At 48.1% G+C, this 27654-nt stretch overlaps 1 long non-coding RNA gene across 1 annotated transcript; it reads left to right on the forward strand.

Moving 5' to 3' along the window:
- The first annotated feature begins 1940 nt into the window (after positions 1 to 1940).
- On the forward strand, positions 1941 to 26556 carry LOC146058659 (uncharacterized). The gene is made up of 3 exons (XR_014469882.1): positions 1941 to 2069; positions 20728 to 20798; positions 26040 to 26556. It is a non-coding gene; the product is annotated as an uncharacterized LOC146058659 (long non-coding RNA).
- The last annotated feature ends 1098 nt before the right edge of the window (positions 26557 to 27654 follow it).

Consider the following 27654-nt stretch of genomic DNA (forward strand, 5'->3'; position numbering starts at 1 on the left):
CGGCCCCCGATGAATTTGAGTTTGACACCCCTGGTCTATTGTGTGCAATGGAGGGGCTGTGGCCATGTGTGGGTGGTGTGGCCAGTGCCATGTGGGTTTGGTCACTGTTATGTGGGTGTGTCCAGTGTCATGCAGGTGTGGCCACTGTTATGTGGGTGTGGCCAGTGTCATGTGCATGCAACCTGCGCTATGTGGGTGTGACCAGAGTAATGTGGGTGTAGCCAGTGTCATGTGTGTGCAACCTGCGCTGTGTGGGTGTGATCAGTGCTATGTGGACGTGGCCAGTATCATGTGGGTGTGGCCACTGTTATGTGGGTGTGGCCAGTGTCATGTGGATGTGGCCAATATCATGTGGGTGTGCCCACTGATATGTGGGTGTGGCCAGTGTCATGTGCATGCAACCTGTGCTGTGTGGGAGTGACCAGTGCTATGTGGGTGTGGCCAGTCTCATGTGGGTTCGGTCTGCGCTATGTGGGTGTGATCAGTGTCATGTGGTTTTTGCCTGAGCTATGTGTGTGTGGTCCGTGTCATGTGGATGTGGCCTGTGCCGTGTCGGTGTGGCCAGTGATGTGTGGGTGTGGTCAGTGCCATGTGGTTTTTGCCTGAGCTATGTGGGTGTGATCCGTGTCATGTGGCCTGTGAGGTGAGGGTGTGGCCAGTGTCACATGGGCCTGTACACCCACTACACTATCAGCCCCATTGTCTCCATAACTATGTAGAAACATACTGTATTGTATCATTGTATCTCCCCATCCAGTGCACACGGCACAACACAATGGCAGTAAATTACAGACGGAGCTGGAGATGCAGAACTGCAGATTGGCGTTATAATAATAATAATAACATAATTTCTGTGTGTGTCCCCTGTTTAATATCTGAGAGACTGTGCGCTCATTTCATCTGGGAGATCCTCCCCCCAGCCGCGCTCCTGCCAGCGCAGGAATTCATTATGCATGCGTGATCCACTTCTTTCATCTTCGCTGGCTGCATTTAAATAACTGTTGACAATAATAATAATAACTTGCAAGCTTTAAAAAAATAAACATAGGTTGCGGCTGATGGAAAGCGTTAGACGCTAGCCCCATTGCCCCCGACCAGCTGGAGCGCTGGCGGCAACCCAAGGTGCTGCGCGGCCAGGAACGGAGAAGAATCCCGGGAGATGCAGGACAGGGAGGGGGGGGGGGGGCTCTGTTCTAGTACACACAGCATCATCGCAACTGCAGCTGCCATGCTGAGGGCTGGTTATACTATATACTGTATATATATACTCATAGACATTCCTAAGATATTACAAAAACTTTGTTTCACCGTTTCACCCAGCTCTTAATATCGCAAGAGCTGGTGGCAGCTGGCGGGCGGTGGGATTGGGACCCGCGAGCGTATCACGCCCTCCCGCGTAGTGTATCACACCCTCCCGCGTCCCATTGCCGAGAATGGGCCGTGCGAGCGTCTCATATGCGCGCTCGCACCCCATTATAGCATACGGCACCAGTGGAAGGCGGATGGCGCGTTGGAAGCCGCTCTATTGACAGCGCTCCATCTGTATGACCAACATTTATTGAAATATAAAATCATTTACAGTTCGGCAATTCGTCAGAATTTTTTTTTTTCACTTTTGCACAAATGAACTTCATCCTTTTGGGGACATTGGGGGTGATTCTAGCTCACTTGCAATAATGCAAGCTCTGCGCCAGAGGCGGATTGGCCCACCGGGAAACCGGGCGATTTCCCGGTGGGCCGCCCGATTCTAGGCATGTAGTGGCCTCTCACCCCCATGGCTGGGCCGCGGCGGACCGTGCGACCGACATCTCCATGGCCGCCGCAGCACTTTTGCCCACATGTCTGCTGCCAGCCTCGGCTGTTACAGCAGTCAAAATGGCCGCGGGAGGGCTGGTGCGCATGCGCGGGCGCACGCAGCCTCTCCCGCGGTCCTGTGTGTGTGTGAGGCTGGGCTGCTCCTGTGATCCGATCCCCGGCAGGCAGCGGCGCGCAGGAGAAGTTGCGCGCGCTGGGGATCAGATCAACATCAGGATGGGCGGGCAGCTCCGGCGCTGGTAGAGCAGAGGCAGGTAAGAGGAGGAGGTGGGACACAGAGTCAGAGTGACAGTGTCACTCGTCCTCAGGGCTCCGGCTCCTGCAGCCATGTGACCTGCTGTGAGCTGTTACTGTCACTGTGCTAAGCAGCTGCCTCTGGTCGGTCAGTCAAGTCGGTCGGCGCGCGGGGCGGGGGCGGGGTGGGGGCATACCTGGCACTGTGGGGGGCATATCGTGCACTGGGGGCATATCTGGCACTGTGAGGGGGGCATACCTAGCACTGTGGGGGGCATATCTGGCACTGGGGGGGGGGCATATCTGGTACTGTGGGGGCATATCTGGTACTGTTTTTGGCACTGTGGGGGCATATGTGGCACTGTGGGGGCATATTTGGTACTGTCTGGCACTGTGGAGGCATTTGTGTGGCACTGTGGGGGGGCATATCTGGCACTGTGGGAGGGCATATCTGGCACTGTGGGGGGCATACCTAGCACTGGGGGCATACCTGGCACTGTGGGGGGGGGGGGCATATCTGGCACTGTGGGGGGGGGGGGCATATCTGGCACTGTGGGGGGCATACCTAGCACTGTGGGGGGCATATCGTGCGCTGGGGGCATATCTGGCACTGTGAGGGGGGCATACCTAGCACTGTGGGGGGCATATCTGGCACTGGGGGGGGGGGCATATCTGGTACTGTTGGGGCATATCTGGTACTGTCTGGCACTGTGGGGGCATATGTGGCACTGTGGGGGCATATCTGGTACTGTCTGGCACTGTGGGGGCATATGTGGCACTGTGGGGGCATATTTAGTACTGTCTGGCACTGTGGGGGCATTTGTGTGGCACTGTGGGGGGGCATATCTGGCACTGTGGGGGGGGGCATATCTGGCACTGTGGGGGCATACCTAGCACTGGGGGCATATCTGGCACTGTGGGGGGGGGGGCATATCTGGCACTGTGGGGGGGGCATATCTGGCACTGTGGGGGGCATATCGCGAACTGGGGGCATACCTGGTACTGTGAGGGGGGCATACCTAGCACTGGGGGCATATCTGGTACTGTCTGGCACTGTGGGGGCATAAGTGGCACTGTGGGGGCATATTTGGTACTGTCTGGCACTGTGGGGGCATATGTGTGGCACTGTGGGGGCATACCTAGCACTGTGGGGGACATACCTGGCACTGTGGGGGGCATACCTGGCACTGTGGGGGGCATACCTGGCACTGGAGGCATATCTGGCACTGTGGGGGGGGCATGCCTAGCACTGTGGGGGGCATACCTAGCACTGTGGGGGGCATATCTGGCACTGTGGGGGCATATTTGGTACTGTCTGGCACTGTGGGGGCATATGTGTGGCACTGTGGGGGTATATCTAGCACTGTGGGGGCATATCTGGCACTGTGTGGGCATATTAGTAATGGGCATCAGTTGTGCGGCAGCGGCACAATGGGCATTATGGTGTGGGGCATAATGTGTAATGGGCATGTAGTAGACTTATGTAATGGTTGTGTGGGACGTATAATAGGCATTCCGGTGTGTTTTTGGCACGCGCCTTCGGCGCGCACTTTCCCTGTTGTCCTTAGTTTAAAAAAATTGTTGAGCCCTGGCATAACTCGTAATGGGCATTATGGCCTCTGGTGCGCACTGTCACTGTTGTCCTTCTTTCAAGAAAAATTGTTGAGCCCTGGCATAACGTGTAATAGGCACTATGGCATGTGGCATTATGGTGTAAATTTTTGTGCATTTTGTTGCTGTTTTTTTTTTCATTGTCCACTCATGGCATAACATTTAATGGGCATCACGGTGTGTGCCATAATTATAATGGGCATCATTGTGTGGCATAACGGATCATGGGCATTACAGTGTGTGACGTAACGTGTATGTGGCCTTACCATGTGCAAAATCAAAAATAGATTTGAAGCAAATGTAAAAAAAAAAGAACCATAAGGGGGGTCAAGGGGCGAGGGTGGGACCTGTAGGTCAAATGTTTTTGTTTGTATTTTCCTGTGGAGTGTCAATGTGCTATTTATTCAAAATGGGGGCCAGAGTGTTTTATTTATCATTATTGAGGCCTATATGTTTGTTTTTTCCTGTAGTGGCGAATGAGTTTGTTTTGTTTTTTCTCCAGTGGGCGGACAATGTTTGTGACAGTGGACGTCTCAATTCTTATATTCGAATGCTTTGTAGTGGCAAAAGTATAAACTCACATTTAAAACTAGCAAGGAAGGCTGCAACTGTGTCTAACTCCGTATCCCACCCCTTTTGACAGACCCCACCCCTTAACAGGCTCCGCCTCCATTAGGGCTGCTCTGAGAAATTTCCCGGGCTGGTTTTCCATCCCAATCCGCCCCTGCTCTGCGCCGTCCTGATGTTTTGGGGACTGTGCATGGTCTATTATGCACCTGCGCAGCCCCCATTTGCGAATGGCTTCTGCGGCTTGCAGAGTCGTCGAGCCGTTCGCAAACATCGAAGGGAGCCGGAAACCGGAATGGGGCTCAACCATGGTAACACCCAGCTTTTTTTTGACCGCCACCATTAGAATGCTGGGCGTTCCCATGGCTGTCTGAAGGTAGCCAAATAAAATGATTTTTTTTTTGTTCCTTCCCCCCCACCACCCCTTTTTTTCATGCTTACCTCGTCCCCTGATGTCTATGGCAGCCTCTGGGGTGCATTGCGCTACTCACTGGTGCACCCCCGCACCCCTGGGACCGGAGATGCCACTAAAGAGGATCCTGAAGACCATGTGTGGATGCCAGGGGACTATCCGGGCACCACCAGGGCACTACCAGGGGACCAGGTAAGTATGGAGAAAAAAAATAACTTATTCAAAATGCTTGTGGTCCCAAGCATTTTGGATAAGGGACACTCAATATGTATATGTATATATATAGACTTTTGTTTCAGTCCGGCACTCTCCCCTATTGGATGCAGCTTACGTGGGTGCCTTCCGGATACATGTATAAAGATCAATTTCAAACAGGCAGCGGCACTCCACGGTTTGGTGTAATCAAAAAGAATTTAATCCAACGTTTCGGGGCGTATTCCCCCCGTTCTCAAGGATACAGTGCAACCATGGTTGCACTGTATCCTTGAGAACGGGGGGAATACGCCCCGAAACGTTGGATTAAATTCTTTTTGATTACACCAAACCGTGGAGTGCCGCTGCCTGTTTGAAATTGATCTTTATGTATATATATATATATATATATATATATATATATATATATATATATATATATATATGTGTGTGTATGGATGGTGTAATGGCATGGGTTCTATCCCCACCATGGCCCTAACTGTGTGAAGTTTGTATATTCTCCCGGTGCTTGCGTGGGTTTCCTCCGGGTACTCCGGTTTCCCACAATCCAAAAATATACTGGTAGGCTAATTGGTTCCCATCAAAATTAACCCTAGAATGTCTGTGTGCACGTGTGCATGTGGTAGGGAATATTGATTGTAAGCTCCAATGGGGAAGGGACTGCTGTGAATGTTCAAATATTCTCTGTACAGCGCTGCGGTATATGTGTGCACTATATAAGAAACTGTTAATAAACAAATAATAATTAAATATATATATATTGTGTGAAGAGCTTTCCCCTTTCCCCAAGAAGTGTCAGGGCTACGACAAAGGAGACAGATGTATCATTTCCTCACACGTTGCTCCTTTGCATTGTGATTCCCAATGCTTTGAGTATTCCCATTAGTGGTGATTAATGGTTTCCGTTTGTCGCTCGTTAGGAGGGGCAGCCTCCCCCATCTTTGCACGGCATGTAAACATGAATAAGTATTGATTGCATAGATGTACTGGGGTCAGTACACGGAACCCATCTAGAGGCCGGAGTAACAGGTTCTTTGCAATTAAGAGCACTTGTTGCCACACAGACAAGGCGGTTGAACCATGAAAACAGAATATGGGGGGGATGTATCAAGACTTGGAGCTGGATAAAGGTTCAGCCGATTGATGTCCAACAGCCATTTGCAGTCTGTGCTTCAAAAATGACAATTGGGAGCTGATTGGTTGGTAGTTTATCTCTTTCCACTTTATTTCTCTTCAATGTTTGATTTATCGTTACCATCAGATCAATAGAAGCAGCTCATGATTAATGTTTCCAAAGCAATGGGGGAAATTTACTAAGAACACGACTGAGTCATATTCGTATTCTTAATACGAATGAATAGGACTGGCTGCAGCCGAATATTTCCGAAATACGAATCGTAAATAGGGCAGATAATAATCTGCCGTATTTACAGATTCGTATTTGGCCGATGGCGTACTGTATCTACTGTAGTTGTACTCTGTATGAAATATACACAGTACAGCTGCTAAAGAGAATTCCGAGTCAGCAGTCTGCACGGATCAATCAGATCCGTGCCGGCTGCAGTGTAGAGAAAAATTGAAAAAATAAATTCATTAAAAAAAAAATGCGGTACTCTTTACCTAGAACGGCGCCCGCGATTGGCATCGCGGGCGTCGGGGGTAAAAAATCGTGGCCATCGCATGCACATAAAAAACGGGTGCGACGCGATGCCCGCGATTTTCCCATAGGGATCAATGTTAAAAGTGAGATTGGACGCGATTTTAGTGTTAAATGCCTCAATGCCCGCGATTTTTACATAGGAAAAAATGTTAAATGGGCCACAGAGCCCTAATAGTCCCCCTGAAGTCTTAAATGGCCCCCACAATTTTTAACGCCACCCCACGATCAACGTGAACCCGAAGCGTGGCGAGCGCAGCGAGCCCGCGAGGGGCGGCGGTACGCGTCCTCCGACCTTTTCATACCCCCACTATCCACGTCGGCGTGGAGTTGAGAATAGAATAGTGTGGCGAGCGCAGCGAGCCACCGAGCCCGAAGCGTGGCGAGCGCAGCAAGCCACCGAGCCCGAAGCGTGGCGAGCCCCGCAAGGGGACGCGGATACCTGTGAAGCCCGCGAAGGGACGCGTTTACCTGTGAAGGTATCCGCGTCCGCTCGCCACACTTCGGGCTCGGTGGCTCGCTGCGCTCGCCACACTATTGTATTCTCAACTCCACGCCGACGTGGATAGTGGGGGTATGAAAAGGTCGGAGGACGCGTACCGCCGCCCCTCGCGGGCTCGCTGCGCTCGCCACGCTTCGGGTTCACGTTGATCGTGGGGTGGCGTTAACAATTGTGGGGGCCATTTCAGACTTTAGGGTGACTATTTGGGCTCTGTGGCCCATTTAACGTTGTTTCCTATGGAAAAATCGCGGGCATTGAGGTATTGAACACTAAAATCGCGTCCAATCTCACTTTTAACATTGATCCCTATGGGAAATCGCGGCCATCGCGGGCATCACATCGCACCCGTTTTTTTAGTGCATTCGATGGTCGCGATGGGCGCCGTTCTAGGTAAAGAGTACCAAAAATGCCAGTCCTGGTTATAAAAAATCAGGGATCAAATCAAATAGGGGTCCCTTGTACGTTTTAAAACCAGCACCAGGTTCAAGGGCCAGTCCTTGTTCTCAAAACATGGGGGACAAAATGAGTAGGGGTCTCCCATATTTCATGAACCAGCACCAGGCCCAACCAGCCAGCAGGGTAATGAGACAGCCAGCGGACACTTATTATATAAGGCCAAAGCATTTACCCCCTGACCGTTTTGAATTTTTAACACCAGGACCGCCTCTTTGAGTTTAGGGTTGGTTAGGGCCCATGCCATTTTTTTTATTGTTTATTTTTTCTTTTTTTTACAATGCAGCCTGCACGGATCTGACTGATTTCTGCAGGCTTCTGCCAAATACGCCTGGAAAATGGAGTGAATTTTCCAGGCGTATTTTACTGGCAATAAGCATCTGTATCCCGCTAATTAGTGGCTGTATATTACATGCGGCTGTTTAGTAAATTAGGAATCACCATTCCAATGAAAGGTGATTCCTAGTAGTATTCTTTTGACAAATACGAATGTGCCATGAATACGAAATGACGTATTTTCAGCATCGTAAATCATCACAAACATAGGCGTGTGCACATTGAGTGTTAAGGGTGCACAGGCACCCCCTAATGCTGTGCCCCCACCCCACACTTATTGCTGCTAGTAATACCAGCAATACCTTTTACCAAAGACTTTTGTTTTTTAGACCAGTATTCCATTAAAATAAGTGCCCATCAATCAATTATGTGTGTTTTGCATTATTAATTGTATTATACCATTGTCATATCACTACATATCTGTGTCATCCAGATATGATTGTGACTTTATTTGCATGTACTGTTACACAGAGTAATTAGAAGATTAAACTAAAATATGCAGGATATAATGGTGTGGCTGAGAGACGTTTTATATTGTAGTGAGTGCACACCTGATTGGCGGTGTTAGACAGACCCAATGGCGGTGTTAGACATGCCCAATAGGTGGTGCTAGGCACACCGCTTTGACAGTGCACCCCCTAATAAAATGCGCTGCGCACGCCTATGGCCACAAATATGAATACGCCTAAAATAGGGGTGTTTACTATTTTAGGTGTATTTTGCTTAGTAAATTTCCCCCTTCTAATGTCTGCCTCTGTTGTGTGTGACGGATGGACTTTCCTTACAGGACTGCTAGACCGAAAAACACAAATCAGTTTGCATAAAAGAGCCGTCAGTAACTTTCCCAAACATGCATGCAATAACTTACAGGAGATGACCGGGGCAAAAAATGTCTGCGGTAAATATGAGATTAAGGGGAAGACATTTTGATACGCACTACAGACTTCCTGTCAGTATCCGCAATGCATTCTCTGCTCTATTAATTAACTATTGCGTAATGGTGTCAGTCTGAAAGACAGAACCCATGTACTTCGCACAGAGATCCCCAAAACGGTACTTACAAAAATAGGCTGCACAGACAGGGGAGTAGCGAGAGAGTACATCGAGCTGAGGCTCCAGTGTCCAGCCCACCGGCGGGTCACATGTTCAAGGTTACCCAGCAGGTCACATGTTCAAGGCCATCCGACAGGTGCACAGGAGTTCACCAACTGTCACATTTCCAGAGCACAATGGTGATGCACTGTAAATGGCAGGAGGACATTTTGCCATATTACGCCACAACTATTTTGACTCTAGTTGAAAACAACATATAAAAGGTGACGTACAGTTAGAACACTACACGTTTGTATGGCGGTAAGTAATCGTCCCGGGACAGTGCGTCTGACCACAGTCCGCCAATGAGAGGACGATTCCTCCTCCCATCCTCGTCATTTTAACCTCTCTCTCTCTGACAGCGTCTGACTGTAACAATCACTTACATCTGTTTTAATCCCAAAAATACTGTGTGGATTTAGCATTAGCTAGACCTGCAGGGCCCTCCGCTCCTCACCACCCACCTCTTCCTTTCAAACTTTGTTTTGTTTGATTGACTTCTCTGGTGATTTAAAGTAATTACAAGTCTCTGAGTCTTCTTATAGTTCTGCCAGGAAGGTCTAGGGCTGAGTAGCGGAGACCCAGGATCCTGAAAACACCAGCTCAGCAGTACTCCCCACTGTACTGCCCCCTCCCCCCCCTCATGTCCCAGATGTCCTCACTTCTCATCCGTGTCCCTTCCCTTCCATGCGGAATTTTGGCATCGATAACTAAGAATATTTTTTTTCTTACTATATAGTTCTTTAGAACTTTTGCACTTTGCTGTCAAAATCCCATCTCTGGCGTCTCTCGCCTTCATAGCTTCTGACTGGCTGAACTACGTGCATAGAAAATGTCACTTCATCCGTACAGAGCTCAGGGGCAGATGTATTAAGCCTGGAGAAGAGATAAACTGGGGATAAAGCACCAGTCAATGAACAGTTTTTGAAAATGACAGTTGGGAGCAGGGCCGGTGCAAGGCACCGGAGCGCCCCAGGCGAGTCGGGGTGGGGGCGCCCCGGTGCCGGGGGGGGGGGGGGGGGGTGTACCTGTCCTGCGGCTGTGTATATAAAGCTTGCGGCGGCGGCGGGGGGTCCCTGCAGTCAAGAAATAACGAGCGCTATCCGCCTGGCTACGCGGAAGCGCTTCTGTTGTGAAAACACTGGCCGCACAGCGCACGCTGATTGGCTGAATCTCAGCCAATCAGCGTGCGGCCAGTGTTTCCACAACAGAAGCGCTTCTGCGTAGCCAGGCGGATAGCGCTCGTTATTTCTTGACTGCAGGGACCCCCCCCTGCCGCAAGCTTTATATACACAGCCGCAGGACAGGTACCCCCGCGGCACGGGGGGAGGGGGGGGGGCGAAATGCCGCCCTCCAGTGGCCGGCGCCCTAGGCAAATGCCTAGATTTGCCTAGTGGTGGCGCCGGCCCTGGTTGGGAGTTGATTGGCTGGTGCGTTACCTCCTTTCACATTATCTCCAGTTTATCTCTTCTCCAGGCTTAGTACATCTGCCCCTGAGTGCGAGAGAGCAGGGTGGTTGGAGGAAGGGTCTGCGTTACGTAGAAACATCTGCACATGTGCTGTGAACTCATCATCGGAACACATGCGAACCGATTCCGGCGCAGCGATCAGTAGCCTCTTCAGATAGTTGGGATCTTTATTTATAACAATCCTAATGAAGCAAATGTATTATAAGTTCATCTGCGGACAATTGAAAATATATGTAGCATTCGTCGCCGCATCCCCGCCCAACGCGACTTTCTACCTCTGAGCATTGCATGTCTGAGTAACGGAGGGTGTCGAATACTCACACACTCACACACCGCACTAATCAGAAACGGTGGTACTTGTGTATTAGCATGCCTGTGTAAGAAAATCGCATTGCATGCGTTTTTTGCGTGCGATGCGCCTATGGTGCCGTACGTATGCTAATTGGGCGCCGTGATAATACACAAGTACCGAAACGGTTAACAATCCTGATCACATCTGTATGTGAAGATCAAGGTGACATCTTTACCGCCGCCTTCCTCTACCCTTCACCAACCTCCAAATACTTGTATGCTACTTGAGACAGGATTTCGGGACTGAGGTGAAGTGGAATTAAATGAATATTCTTTAGCTGTCAGGCAATTATGTATCTGCTCAGGAATGTGTGTCATTAAAGCAATAATCGCACTAATGTGTGTCATTAAAGCAATAATCGCACTACTACTGTTAATGAGCTCCAATTCTACGCAATGGGCACTTGTATACCATGGCAACCACAGTCACGTGGTACACAATGCAGTAAGCAGAGAGGCTTGGGAACGCCACGTGGAGCTACGTCTGGACTGTGACATCCTCCTTCTACCCCACATCTGCAACTCATGACACGCTGAGCGATTTTGAGCCTGTAGGCCTAATTCAGATGTGCTGGCACGGCTGCAAATTCCCATGTGTATGACCTGTAGTATGCCTGCGCAAATCCATCCTGCGATAAAATCCTGCTACCTTTTTTCATCGCTGGCTGTATCCAAGTTGATTGACAGGAAGCCATTGTTTGGGGGCGGTAACTGCCCATTTTCTGGGTGTGTCAGAGGAAACGCCGGTGTAACAAGGCAGCGCAGGCTTGCACCGGGTGGGATATAACTAATCGCTGGGCTCAAAAATTTGCAGCCATGCAATTCGGTCTGAATCTGTCGGGTAGCCATATTTGTTTTCCCTCCGTGGATATTTTGAAAAGGAGATAATGATAGCTTACAGATCAGGACAGTGTGAGCCTTCACCTTTGGTTCAGTCATTTCCCATAGTTTGCGGCATGGGGTCACCAGGTGCAATGACACCCGGCGACTCGATGAGACCAGACTGTTTATACATCACGGCCGGAGACCGCGGAGATGTTTTACACAACATCAGTCATTTCCTTTTACAGCCCAAAATTGTTAAAAACAAACCTCTATCATGTCTTTAGTGTCCGCCTGACAGGAGCGGTTACATTTAGGCCAAACACATAAGAGAATGCACACTTCTGTCCGTCGGCCTGGTGACGGAGGAGGACAGATGCCAATGATCCATCCTGATAAATTGGCCTCAGACTCCGGGATGACAGACTGTGTGTGGCAGATGTCCGGGCAGCTAATGACACATTTGTTTGTGTTATTACATAGGTGGCACATGCGGCACCTTTCTTGTAAGAGAGCCTGTTGGGACAACATCGCGCCACTCAGTCTATATCGGCGCTATCATTCAGTGCATGCCGCAAGCGTTGTGCTGGGATTACAGATACAGGACCTGATTCTCTAGTCCATGCCCACCATTGTGGGATGTCAGCTGGCCGCCATGTTCCCCTCCAGAACACACGCAAAGCTAAGACACCTTCCACATTGTTCGATGGTTTGGCCCCGTGGGCTGCAAATGGATGTTTGTGCAAAACTGTGTCAACTTGAATAACCTCCAAAATATCGTGCCGTCAGTATGCATGCACGTACTCCCTGGAGGAGCCTTGCTGAAGATACCACGTGTGGCCCTAAGCAATGTGCCAGCCTGGGGGCCCTTTCTTAATTTGTCAGTAACAATAAAACACATATATATATAGAAACAGGTAAGCGCGATCTGGGCCCGATTCAGACCTTATCGCAGCGGCCAGCAGCCAGTTAAGCCGCCACCCACTAGAGTGAAACCCCGTCTTGAGTACCAATGTGATTGTTGTGTGAATGGGTGTGTACGGTTTGCACATCCATCCACGTCCAGAAACCCATGGTAACCATGGTAACATGCTCACCAGTCATCGCAGGCGCCACGTAGCCCTGGACTTACTCAGTGGCGCGGGGATACGGTGGACACACATGAATGTCGACATACATTAAGTAGACAACTGAAGGTCAACAGGGCTAAGGTGGATAGATGAAATAGATCAACAAGCATACGATCGACAGGGTTGAAAGGTCGACATGAGTTTTTCAAAGTAATTCCTACTTTACTTTACGCCTAGCGGTTTCCCGAACATGCCTGGGTTCTTCTTTGCACTCGCACTAAACATCCGCTTATTACTATTTTTACATATCGATGGTCATCCATGGTGTTTGTTTGATTGATTGGCCTGTGGTCCAATCAAAACACGGGGGCGGGGCTTCTCGGGTGTCGGGGCGGAGCTATTCTCCGTGTCCCGGCACTTTAAGAAAAAAAAAAAGCAAACCATCTGGTTCTCCCCCATCGATGGCAAAAGTATTCAACATCAGCCACAAACCATCGATGATTTTGAATCATTGATGGCCATCCCTACTCCTGTTACCGGCAACTAAGGAACAACATAGCTACAGGGTTCGGCCACACAGATAAAATATAAAACACGCATGAGAGACATTAATGACAAACAGATCGCGGCAGGATTAATGAATCGAGATTCAATGGGGGAAATTTTAGTAAATTGATGGGAGTTCTCTTTACCATGGGATGTTGCTATGGGCAACCAATCAGAATCTACTTCTTATTAATTTAGCACCTTCTAAAATATAATAGATAGTATCTGATGATTGGTTGCCCATGGCAACAGACGTGTGAAATAGAACATTTCCCCCACTGAATGTAGTGTTGGAAATGACGTGTGTGCAATTGTTGATATAAGTTGACTGGTTGCTATGGGCAACATCCCGTCTTCAGTAGAACTCCCATCTTAGTACGTTTGCCCCTATGAGCAGAACAGTTACTTAACCCATGATGTGCTGGTGTATTGAAAGATAGCGGGTACAGCCGTACTCACTGTTACATGCACATTGGTGATGGAGTATGAGCTGAGTAGTGTTTTGAAGATAAGATGCCCGCACATGCTCAGTAGAGATCTTGGCAGCCATCTTGGGAAAGGTCATGAAGCCTCCCTAAATAAAAGGTTGGAATCTGTACAGTAACTCACTACTCTGTCAGCATGGAGGAGGCCTATATGGGAGGGGAGGTGACAAGAGATCCTAAGTTTAAATGGGAATTAATATAAGTACTGAAAAATATAAAGGTATTATAAATGTTGTGTCGCCCCATCACTCTCATGATTCGTTACACATGCATATGCCCCCCCCCCCGCCCCTCCTCCTTATATATTACATCTCAGAGGCACCATAAGTTCTAATCTAGCACAACAAGCCGATGTCACATCAGCGCCATCGTCGCCTTCTCTCGGAGAGAAATGTTTCTATGATAAATGACTAAGAGGGACATGAAATTTCATTTGTGTTCATAACACATGGCTCCGCGCTTATTTACTGCTCTGCTACAGATTATAAATAACGCTGTCATTTACGGTTATTTTTCAAAGACTTTTTGCATTAAATCTGCTTCCGAGCAACAATAGCTCCCATCAGGCCGTCAATTTTATTGTCACATTACCATCTAAAAATGTCTGGGGACACATTGGGGGTCATTCGCAAGTGGATGAAGCAGCATCCCTGAGGGACAGAACCCGTGAAGTTCATCGGACAGGACCGCTGATCTCACACAATGGGGGTGATTCGGGTTAGTTTGCGAAAGCAAACTCCTGCTTTAATGCTGCACTGCAGGTGGGGCAGATGTAACATGGGCAGAGAGAATTAGATTTGGGTGAGTTATTTTGTTTCTGTGCAGGGTAAATACTGTCTGCTTTATTTTTACACAGCAATTTAGATTTTAGTTTGAACACACCCCACCCAAATGTAGCTATCTCTACACCTGTTACATCTGCCCACCTGCAGAGCAGCATAGTTTTTCCCATTAAAGATTTTTGCTTTTGCATATCCCATATCCGCTACAGGGATAATAAAGTTTATGTTCCTGGCAATACAACCCCCATTTTCTCTGCTATACAAGTGGATGTCAGTCTCAGTGACCCGAGTCACCCGACCATCTCATCCTGTCAGAAAATCTTCGCAAACTTCGGGGACACTTATCACACTTTGTAGAAAGTCGAATCTGCATTGTCAAAAATGGCCGCAGAATTGTCGAATACTGGACGGTTTCGACAAAACACACATTTTCGTGAGTAATTCTCCAATCCACGTGTTTTCTGACTGACTGAATATCTCCAGCGGTCAGAAGATCTGAACTTATATTGAATAAGTCAATAGTAAATTTGACCTATTCTTGTCGAAAAATGGCCGATATCTCCATCAATCGGAATTATCGCCCATCATTAAATACCCCCCTATGAGAGAAGTCCGGGTACAATATAAAGAATTTTGTCCCTCATGGAATGGGTCCTGTTGGGAGGTATGGATTGTGTATATTAATTTGAAACCAATGCTGTATATTTGATTTAAACTGATGGGTTCCCTGACAAAGGGGGGCCCAGGGTCCTCTATCCCCTGTGTACCCCAACCTCCTGGAGGCAGTGTCAGCGGACTCCCCTCTCTTCATGATGTAATGACATTACAAGTGTAGCTGTCCGGGAAGGAGGCCTCGTCCCCTTACAATATCACCCCTTACCCCCTTACTATATCACCCCTTACTATGTAGTGGAAATAATTTGTGGGTGCCTGTTTTATTATGAGCGTGGGTGTTTGTGGGGGCTGCACGACACCAGTGTATACATGATTAAATTGCGATGCACAGTGTTTGCCGGTAGTGAATGACCCCCAATGCCTGACACAGATGTCTGATTAGGAATGCACGGAGCGCAGAACTCTGCTAATATATGTGTACAGTAGATGTTATCAGCACATAATATGCCGTCACTTTTGCGTTCTGATATGTTTTACTATTGGAGAACACATCCGCAGCTGAGTCTGACTGTTCTGCAGCCTTTGAAGAGAACTCTCACTTAACTTCAAAGGGAATTATTAATGTATTACAAGATATGCTAATTAATTGTGTCAGTATAAGGGGCTGCTCTACATATGCACTTATGATAATTATGTTTCCACTATTATTACAAGGATGACAATAGTCTAAATTAGGTGCATGCCGCAAGCACAGCATGACAGCCTGGGCGTGCGTAATGCATGATGACATACACCCAGTCTCCTGTACTTATATAGAACGAGGGCCGCATAGGCTTAAGTGTATTTAAGAGCCTAGGAATTTGTAGGTGACAAATAAAGTTATTGAAGAAGCAAGGTGCTGTGGGAAAAGTCCCAGGCAGCAGGGTCATGGTAGGGATGGCCATCGTTGCCATTGTCATCGATGGCAATTCTGCAACAGGCCATCGATAGAGCTAAACTATGCAATGGATGACCATCGATTTTTTTACATATCGATGGTCATCCATTGTGTTTGATTGATTGGCCTGTGGGCCAATCAAAACACAGGGGCAGGGCTTCGCGGCACTTTGAAAAAAAAAAGAAGCAAAACATCGTTTTGCTGTTCCATCGATGGAGGGAAACCATCGATGGGAAAAGTATTCGACATCGGCCTTGAACCATCGATGATTTCGAATCATCAATGGTCGATGGCCATCCCTAGGTCATGGGGCATTGGGCCAATCAGGTAGCTTGTGGGAGGCAGCTTATAGAGGGGTATATAAGGGATAGCTTGGGGGGTAGCACTTCCTCTTGGAGTCCGGATCCTCACCCTCCCTCCCCTTTCTTCTTTCCACTCTTGTGCTACCTGGCCTACGGGCTGTCCAAACAATTGATTACATCATTTTAATATTAAATCGGCGAGAAGGCGCTCTCGACCAGCAGTAGGGTGAGGTGTCAGGCGGTCACCGTGCGGTATTTCCCCCCTTTGCCAGGACGGAGGGCGAGTCCCGAATTGGGCGGGGACAGTGGTCACTTCCTGGAAGTGTCCGCGCCATACCTAGAAGGGGCGGTACGCCGTCACGGTGCAGGCTGTACCTCATGTAAGGGGTGTTTTGTTAGATTGGAGCGTCGTAGTCGCTACCATTGGCATACACCTCTGACTGGTGCTGGTCTCAAGTTCTTTTCTTGGCCATCCCTTATTTTGACAAATAAGGGTCATACCACCTCAATAAATATCGTGACCAGTTTAAACTTAGGCCATGGTTGTCCGAGTCGTTATTTTAGTTAAGGTGTCCTGTGTGATTTATTTCTAGGCACTTAAGTGTAAGTTAAGGTATAGGCCAGCCAACATAATTATTTAGGCGCCTTACAGGTTCTGAGCCACAGTAAGGTCTCTCTGGGATAGTAGTGGGATACAACAAGCCTGTGTCTTTGTACATCAGATGCATGAATTAGTATATAGGGGGAGGGGCATAACTCCCAGAGACAATGGAGTCACCTGCCTCCAGGCTCCAGCCCTGAAAGGGCACCTGCATGTACAGCAGCACCTATGTGCTCCACAGCAGGATCCAAGTGAGACCGGTGCTCTACCAATGGAGCTCAGCAACTTAAATCGGCTCTGTCCTGGGAGCCCTGGTCAGACCTGCAATAAGGGACAGGACGGCTACTGCCTGGTATAAAGGACTAGGGATGGCCATCGGTGCAGTTGCCATCGATGGTTGCCATTGATGGCGATTCTACAACCAGCCATAGTCATAAACTATGTGATAGATAACCATCAATAGTTTTATCAATGGTTATCCATTATCTTTGACTGAATGGCCTGTGGGCCAATCAGAATGTGGGGGAGGGGCTTACGGGTGTCAGGGGGCAAAATGGACCTGATTTCAAAGGAAATCGGATCCATCGTGGGCATCGTGTACCTTAACTTTAAGATACACGATGCCCGCGATTGTGGCCGTGCTAGGAAACAAGTACCGTTTTTACATATTGATGGTCATCCATTTTCTTTGATTGATTGGTTTGTGGCCAATCAAAATACGGGGGTGGGGCTTTGTGGGTGTCGGGGGCGGAGCTATGCTCCGTGTTCAGGGCCCCTGGGGAAAAAGCAAAAACAATACTAATAGTTTAAGCTTGACATCGATGGTGGGAAACCATCTGGTTCTCCCCATCGATGGCAAAGCTATTTGACATCGGCCATAAACCATCAACGTTTTTAATCATCGATGGTCGATGGCCATCCCTACTTCATGTATCAGCCTGTACATTCCCTGGCGCAACATGTATTAAACAAATTACTACCTACAGTACCTGTAGCTTTCTTCTGTGCTTTTTAGGATCGATTTAACTACCCTGTCCTGTTCCCTGTATATGACACTACTCTGCCCCAGTTCCCTGTATATGACAATACCCTGCCCCCGTTCCCTGTATATGACACTACCCTGCCCCGTTCCCTGTATATGACATTTAGTCTAGCGATCACCCTCATGTCACTTAGCCCACATTACACTGTTACATCATAGTTACCTCCCCTCCTGCATTCTGCAGGAGACTCCCTGACATAGTAGCAATCTCCCTCTCTCCCTCATTAGTATAACAATCTTCCTCGTGTCCCCTAGCCCACATTACACTGTTACATCATAGTTACCTCCCCTCCTGAATTCTGCAGAAGACTCCCTGATATAGCAGCAATCTCCCTCTCTCCATCATTAGTCTAGACATCTCCCTCATTTCCCCTAGCCCACATTACACTGTTACATTATAGTTACCTCCTCTCCTGCATTCTGCAGGAGACTCCATGACAAAGCAGCAATCTCCCTTATTAGTCTAGCAATCTCCCTCATGTCCCCTAGCCCACATTACACTTACATTATAGTTAGCACCGCTCCTGCATTCTGCAGGAGACTCCCTGAAATAGCAGCAATCTCCCTCTCTCCCTTATTAGTCTAGCAATCTCCCTCATGTCACCTAGCCCACATTACACTGTTACATCATAGGTACCTCCCATCCTGCATTCTGCAAGAGACTGCCTGACATAGTAGAAATCTCCCTCTCTCCCTCATTAGTCTAGCAATCTCCATCATGTCACCTAGCCCACATTACACTTTACATTTTTGTGGAAAATAGGAATGAGAGATAGATACATTTACATTGAATCATCAGCAGCATTTCCCAGCACTTTACCAAGTATAGTATCTCTTACTAACTGCTTTGGGGGATCATCTACATTTTTATATAAGTAATTTTACAAGATTCCTCTCAGATGTAGCAGTACACACCCACACTTCTAGGTGCCACGGTCACAATATCTTTTCACAATCTCTCCATATATGGAACTAGTCATTCCCTTTGGGTGGAGCATGACACGCCCCCTCAATGGTGCGCAACTATAATCTCCCTGAAACTAGTTTTAAAAAGTAGGCAAGTATGGTCGTAGTCGATCGATATCAATCACTTTAGTTTGTGTCAAATGATCTGACGTTAATGAATTGAAGTTTAATTAAATACTCCACCGACAAGAGAACAAGCGCCGGCATTTCTGGCGGATATATCGCACATCTCACAGCAACTGAAAGGGTTAACAAATGCGGCTAATTGATAGCGTGGTACCTGTAATATGGGACATGTACATGGGGGCTGCATTATTAAGTCAGGAACAGCACAATAAAAGAGGCCTTGTGTACTAGTATTAAACCCTGCACCTACATATTTATGGCGTTAATCCGTCCCCGCACAGAACAAGGAGATAGAACATTGTTATGTTGTCTGTAAAGGAACGGATTAAGCGAGAATTCGAGCCCAGATCAAAATCCCCTTTCCTGCGAGTCTCTAATTAATAGCTCAGCTCACCTCGCCACCCCGCCTTCCCCGATGCAGGCACAAGCCGGCATTTAATTGTGTGTTTGTTTAAAACATCGGCTCTGGAGGGAAGAGCGAATTTGCTTAGTTTGGGGAACACAGGGAGATAAATATGTTTTGGGCACAGAATCTCAATCAGGCGACAGATGATTGGGGAAGAGAATCCAGGAGGATTGGGCAGACATGGCGGATGGCGGAGAATAGCACAGGAGTGGACAGACGGTTAGCGCGTTCTCCTGACAGCAGCCAGTATTTACCTTGCACAGAAATAATAGGAATGTATTTGTTCCAGATACAGTTTCTTGCATATCTTGCTTTACTGCATCTGCCCATCTCCTCGTACTATGAAATCATTTACATGGATATATACTGTAGATATTACATTTTCAATGAGTGCAACATTTTACATTTGTAGTATTCGTCATCCAGTATAATGCACGGCTCGTGTTCTGTCTAATGAATAAAATGTATTTATAGATGCACCACATATGTTTATGATAGATGAAAGATGTATATCAGACATACTCTGTGCTGTACGCAGGACTGAGTCCACATTTTTTGGTAAGCACGCATCTGAAAAAAACATGGGGGTGTGGTATCGGGAAAAACTCAGTTGTAGTGCCCACAGCAGTGGTGCCCCTTACACATTATGTCCACCATAATAGTGTCCGTTACATATTATGGCTAATGTTGTAGTGCCCTGTACACATTATGCCGACCATAGTAGTGCCCCTTTCATATTATGCATATTGTTGTAATGCCCCTTACAAATTATGCCCACTATAGTAGCACCCCTTACATATTATGCTTACTTTTTTATTGCCCCTTACACATTATGCTCACTATAGTAGCGCCCCTTACATATTATGCTTACTTTTTTATTGCCCCTTACACATATTGCCTACTATAGTAGTGCCCCTTACATATTATGCCTACTGTTTTATGGCCCCTTACACATATTGCCCACCATAATGGTGCCCCTTACATATTATTCCTGATGTTTTTGTTACCCTACACATTATGACCACCATATATAGTAGCACCCCTTACATATTATGCCAACATTTGTAGTGCCTTGTACACATTATGCCCACAGCTGTGGTGCCCCTTACACATTATGCCCACCACAGTAGTGCCCCTTACATATTATGCCCACTGTTGTAATGCCCCTCACACATTATGCCCACAGCTGTGGAGCCCCTTACACATTATGCCCACTACAGTAGTGCCCCTTACACATTATGCCCACTGTTCTAATGCCCCACATTATACACATTATGGCCATAAGAGTAATTACCTGATTTGTCCCTTTTTGCAGCACCTGACCAGAGACTTGCAGACCGGGCAGCGAGGTGAGATGAGCAATCCCGGCAGCAAGGATTTCTAAAGGTAGTTTATTTTGTATATACAGTATATTGTACTTTAAAGAAATTGACTAAGAATGAACAAATCAGAGTATTTACAGTAAATGTTGTAGCAAATTCCTTGTTCCTCGCAGAGACCTTTCATTTAATACATGTAAAGTTCTATGCGTTGCACTTAAACATTCGTTAACTTTAATAACAATATGAGAACTCTACTATTAAACAATCAACAAGGTCACCCCCCTCCCCCCCCCCCGCCGCCTCCCCCTCTCCCCACCCCCCAAGACAGCTGTCTAATTGGAGCGGTAGAGAAGACGTTGGGCCTTGTGGTCAGTCTGACCTCGGCAGCCGAGAGCTAAGATGCTGACGGCTGCCCCACTGAGACCAGATATATTTCGAAAGAGGAAACAAAAGCGAGAGACAGGCGGATCTGAGGCTAATGGGAGAGATCAGGGGGAAAAAACAAAGCTGTGCAACAGAACGCAACAGTCGGTCAAGTACTTGAAGGAGTTCAGTTGTGGAGCTGCCCGGTCTCTCCGGAGGATCGCTCTCTCCCCGTAGCTGAGCAGGGAAACATTCCGGAGGAGGATAATTAGGATAGCAGTCTCTCCTGAGATTGGACAGAGAAGGATTCTGCGGACGGTACCGGTAACTCTTTGGAGCTGGGCCGGATATACAGAGCCTATAATTAACTATTAATGCTGTAAATAAAATGCCTTGGGGAGGGGGGAGATTTACCAAAATTTGGAGGGAGATAAAATTGTCTCTCACACTCATTGCTTCTGCAGCTGGTGCAACTTGCAGGCTGCAATGTGATGCGCATAAAACCGCGCATCGCGTCTGCTGTCAGTCACATGCAACTTGGAAGTTTGTCATGTCCAAATTGAATGTAAATCACTCTAGTGCAGTGGTTCCCAACCCTGGTCCTCAAGTACCCCCAACAGTGAACGTTTTCCAGGTCACCCAGCAGGTGCGCTAATTATAGCACTTGTGATTCTGTGTGGAGACCTGCAAAACATGCACTGTTGGGGTTACTTGAGGACCAGGTTTGGGAACCACTGCTCCAGTGTATGGGGGCCTTAAGCTTAATACATGTGTATTAAACATCTTATTAAGACTAAACATTCTTCTATACTGCATACCTCCCAACTGTCCCGCTTGTCGCGGGAACGTCCCAGATTTCTGCATCCCTCCTGGGGCAGGCAGTGTCCCGAGGCGGGGGGGGGGGGGGCATTGGGGAGGGCATGCTAGGATTTGTAGCCCAGCAGAGGCTCCCAAAACTATTGTCCCCCTCCTGCCCCCCCAGTGGAAAGGTGGGCCACCTTCCTGCATTCTTCCAAACCCCTCCCCCAGACCCCCTGCATTTAAAAACTTTTTTGCCCCACCTCCTCTCGAAGACACACAAATCGAGGTATTTGCTAAGCTGGGGGTGGAGCTTCATGCCGGTGAGATCAGGCCACGCCCCCCAAAGTGCTGCTGATAGTCTTCTCTTCAGACGTCACTAAATGTAGGTAATCCTGGACATGAATCACTATACTGTGGCCATTTTCCGGGAGAACTGTGCATGAGCAGTAGATATGTCCCCGGGAATAAGACACAGGTGCCATTTTACGGGAGACCTGAGCATGTTCAGTAGACTTTGGCACCAAAGCAGGGTACACAGTAGACAACATGTGTACCCAAAAACATCTTGCGCTCACACACATGAGTGGATACCGGCCTGAGTGTTACCAACCTCTGAGTTTACGGTATTTGATGAGTGGTCTATATTGGGGGGCTGTCTCTTCATTAACCCAAAATTCTAAGATATCTGTTGCTGGTGCCGGCAGCGGAAATTGACCTTATTCTTCCACTGCCGCTCCCCGTTTGCAAGAGGAACAAATACTATTACTTGATGGAGTGTTGACTTGTCTATTCAGAGACCAATTACAGGCTGGGTTTACATTTCCACATGGGAACTAGAAGGATGAAGGTGAGTTAAGCCTTTAATTAGAGCTTAGTCTGGTTTGGGCGGCTGCCAGGAATGGGCTGCGCGGGGAGATTTGCAGAGTCAGAACACAGGAGATTATTAGCGCAGTGACAGCATCCAGCACAACATATTTCATAGGCAGGTAGCGAGTGGTGCCGGCGGCGGCCCAAGTGTCCTTCCAGTGGGGCGATGGGGAAGTACAACGGGTTCCATTTGAATATATAAAGCAATTACACTCAGTGATGCAAGGATGGGAGATTTATTTCCATAGGAGAACAACAGAGATAAGGAAATGTAAACTTGTGTCGCTGGGATCACTGTACGGGAGCTCCTGGGGGCCAGAGGACCCGAATTAACTGATTGTGCTAAAACTAAGGGGTACAGGGCCTGATTCAGCCCTGACTAATTGAACGGCCGCACATGGTACGCCGTGTGCATGTCCAAGCTGTCTGTGCGAACAAAGCCAGCGATGGATTGCCATGGCTGCAAGTTCGCAACTTGATTGATTAAGTCTAGATTTACAGTAATTGCAGCTGCAAACAGAGGGTGTGGTCCAGATATACTAAGGGTGACCAATCGCCAGGATTCCGGGATTAGCTTGCACATGTGCAAAGGTATTGTGAAGCAGCACTGAACACCCATTCAGATGCTGCTCCTGACCCTGTGTGGCAGTGTGTATAGGGACATGATGTCAAAGGTCACGCTGCACAGCCTGCCTACCTGCCGCTACGCTCCCGACCGAATGTCACTGTTCTCCCATCTGCTGCTCCACCCGCCGCCACCACCGGGTAAGGCAAACTGTGGTACACTGGGTTTGCAAGGAGAGGTAGATTGCAGTTCATCAGTACATTGACAAACTCAATCCCTGTCTCCCGGGTATCCCGGGATTGGCATTCCCAACATACACTATACCCATCTGTCTATGCCATCGTCCAGGTGGCTTCAGCATACTGTATGTATCGCTCTGTACATTATTTTCCAGGCCCCAGCCCTTACCATCAGAGGGTGATTTTCCACAAGGCAACCTAGAAATCTAAACGTTCCCGGAGGAGCATTGAGTGACTACCGCATGCCATTATGACATCAAATGGACCCGCCCACACTCCTAAATGCTCCCAGAGGAGCATTGAGTGACTGCAGTGTGCCATTATGACATCACATGGACCTGCCCACACTCCTAAACGTTCCCAGAGGAGCATTAAGTGACTGCCGCGTGCCATTATGACATCACATGGACCCGCCCACACTCCTAAATTTTCCCAGAGGAGCATTGTGCGACTGCCATGTGCCGTTATGACATCACATGGACCGCCCACACTCCTAAGCGTTCCCAGAGGAGCATTGAGTGACTTCCGTATGCCATTATGACATCACCTGGACCAGCCCACACTCCTAAATTTTCCCAGAGGAGCATTGCGTGACTGCCATGTGCCGTTATGACATCACATGGGCCCGCCCACACTCCTAAACGTTCCCAGAGGAGCATTGAGTGACTGCGGCGTGCCATTATGACATCACATGGACCCACCCACACTCCTAAGCGTTCCCAGACGAGCATTGAGTGACTTCAGTATGCCATTATGACATCACCTGGACCAGCCCACACTCCTAAATTTTCCCAGAGGAGCATTGCGTGACTGCCATGTGCCGTTATGACATCACATGGACCAGCCCACACTCCTAAATTTTCCCAGAGGAGCATTGCGTGACTGCCATGTGCCGTTATGACATCACATGGACCCGCCCACACTGCCAATGTCCCTTTGATGTGCTTTGGTCGTGTATAAAATGTTTAGAAGCGCAGAATGGTCTCATCCTCTGTATGTGGGCAGTGAGGGTGCTGTACATGTGACACCGGTATAAGGCTACTTCCAAATCACCTAGTGCCTGATTCAGACTCGTACGTAATGCCGATGGGTCACGCAGCGGAGCATTTATCAGTAGACTGCGCACGCCACCTGTAACCAGCAGCAATAATATAGTGCTAGGGGAGGAGGGCCCCAAACTGGTATCTTGCCTGGGGCCCCATGAGGTCTAAATCCACCTCTGCTTACCATAAGTTCGGGCACTTACACTCTCCCATGCTGGGTGTGGGTACAAAAAAAAATGTGTGCATGCCTCAAACATGGGGAAATATATAAACCCTGGAGAGAGATAAAGTGAAGTGAGATAAATTACCTTGGTCTATGTACTAAGCCTTGAGAGACATAAAGTGGACCAATCAACCAGCTCCTCACTTTGTATACACAGGCATGGCAGCTAGGAGCTGATTGGCTGGTGCTTTCTAACTTATCAAGCTTCAACAAGTGATAAAATGGAGAGTGATAAACTACCAGCCAATCAGCTCCTAACTGTCATGTCACATGCTGGGTTTGAAAAAATGACAGATTGGAGCTGATTGGCTCCCTTTTATAACTTTTTTGAAGCTTGATACATCTGGCCCCAAGCCTTAGTACCTTAGAGCCCTCAGTACTGTATGCAGCTAGGAGCTGGTACTTTATCTCTCTCTTTGCGGATTAATACATTCCCTCCCACATGCTCAGAAGTCAGGTTACATGCCCAGAAACTACCCATAGATGCCCATTCCAGCTCCTTGCTGCTGAAGTCACCCAGTGCCTGGCATGTGCAAGTGTGAGATGCGCCCAACTCCCGAATCAGGCCCACTGTGGATCCCTGACCGTGCGCTCCCCCAGTTCCCCAGTCAGGGGAGGAGGGCGGCTGTTACAGCGCCTTTATGTTCCGGATAGATACATATTTGCACAAATCTCACAGAACGTACCCAGGGCGCCACTGGCGAAACATTTTTTATTTTTAACTGCTGTGAAACTCTGTATCATTAACGGGGAAAGCGAAATCGCAACAAATTATCAGGTATGACATTACTGCTGTGGCTATATGCAAATCAGTGCATAATATTCTCATTTGCATATTAAATCAAAGCTAATGGATATATTTTGCGCTTTCTGCGGCCCGTGGAGTAAACTCAGACGTCGTTCTACTAAGTCGAGGGAAAGTAAAGGTGTGCGGTGTGAGGTCAGCGGCGCTGCCGGGCTATCTCACAGCTAAGCAGAATCGGGTTGGGGGGGGGGGGTCACATTTGCATTTTAACGGTCTTGAAAATCACAGGAGCTTCAAACAGAGGCCTGGGATCAAGTACTTTTATGTGTTTGCTTAAACATTTGGGCTCGGCGCTGCGATCGCCTAATAAGTGGCGGCTCCGGCGTTACGCTGGAAGTCTTTTGCATCTCGCTCTGAACATAATAATCTCTATTTACAATCCTATTTCACTCCTGACAGAGTCCTGTTAACACCTTAACCTCTCAAAGCGGCAAATGGCGCATCTCTATCGGAACATTACGGCATCATCAAATTATACAGCACGGAGCCAAGCGCCAACAGCTCGGAGACCGCGGTGGCCTGGGCAGGAACACAGACACCGGCGTGTATGATTTAATAACTCAGGGGGAGATGTAGCAAATCTTCCAAAGAGAGAGAGAATACAGCATCATCAACAGCCGCCGCAGCTCATCTCCTGGTATTATTAGCCAAGTCGGCGGCTTTCAATAGCGTTCTGGTGCGACCCGGCCTCCTACCTCCCGACTTCTTCAGCAGGGAAATAGGGACACTCGCGCAGCGGAGCCGCACACGTGCCTGAAAAGGGGGCGTGGTCTATGCTAATGAGGATGCAGTGTTAGTACCTGATCGCTAGCTGGGTTGAAATGCCGGGTCTCACCATCCGGATCATTTCAAAAGGGAGCGTTTACATCACCTGCAAACCACGTTATTTAGGCTGGTGTCAAAGACTGCCGGGGAGTCCCAGGAAGCAAGGGTGCCTATCCCTGGATTGGTGCCAGGCAGCAACCTAATTGTAGATTTCACATGGGTAGGTGGCCATAGAGAAAAATTATGGCGGCATCAGGAGCTGCCCTGTGTGTGTGTGTGTGGGGGGGGGGGGGGCAGCTCAGAGATGACTTATGTGGTGATTTTATCTACAGAGAGAGGGCATTTATGTCATGTTGTGTCCCAGCGCTAACAGAGTATAGTTGAACATTCACATCAGTACCTGCCCCCAGTGCCAGATTAAGGTCTAAATGGGCCTGGAGCTGAAAATGATCAAGGTTGGGTGGTCTGCTCGTGGGTGTGACTGTTTGTGTGTAAATACTTTCAACTAATTATATATGCCTGGAAAAGGCAGGGGGCTGGCATAGAAAAAATGCAGGGAAATATATTGGCTGGTGCCCTCCAAAGGTGCACATGCAGGATGCCGATGTCCTAAAATACTTGCGGGGTGAGGCGGCACTCCAGTCATAAAAAAAATACTGAAAGCCAAAACTTGGTAGACAACATTTCAGCACCTTTTATATGGTTTACCACACCATATACCCCTTATACAAATCATGCAACACAATTAGTAACCCCCTTATACTGTACTTGCCTCTTACACATTATGCCACATGGAATGAGCCAAAATTCACACCGACTGAGCCAAAATTCACACTATGGCACACAGATGAAGGCAAAATTCACATTTTGCCACATGGATTGAGCCAAAATACACACTATACCAAACGGATCGAGAAATAATGCACAATATGCTTCATAAACAGGGGCATTGCATTAAAAATTTACACCATAATGCCCATTTCATGTTAAGCCACACATCATAATCTCCATTACGTATTACGCCAAACACCATAATGCCTATTAAAAATTATGCTACATAAGTGTTGCTTACCAACTTGTTCATTGCCAGGGGTTCCATGCTTATTGCCAGGGGTTCCATGTTCATTGCCATGTGGGATTACATGCTCATTGCCAAGGGGGGATACATGCGGTAACTGGGGGACAGCCGCCGCCGGGCAGAAATGACAGCCATTGACAGCCAGGCAGAGAGCAGGGGGCTGCCCGGCTG

The sequence above is a fragment of the Crinia signifera genome, chromosome 2 (assembly GCF_055691185.1).
Source record: "Crinia signifera chromosome 2, ASM5569118v1, whole genome shotgun sequence".
NCBI lineage: Eukaryota > Metazoa > Chordata > Amphibia > Anura > Myobatrachidae > Crinia > Crinia signifera.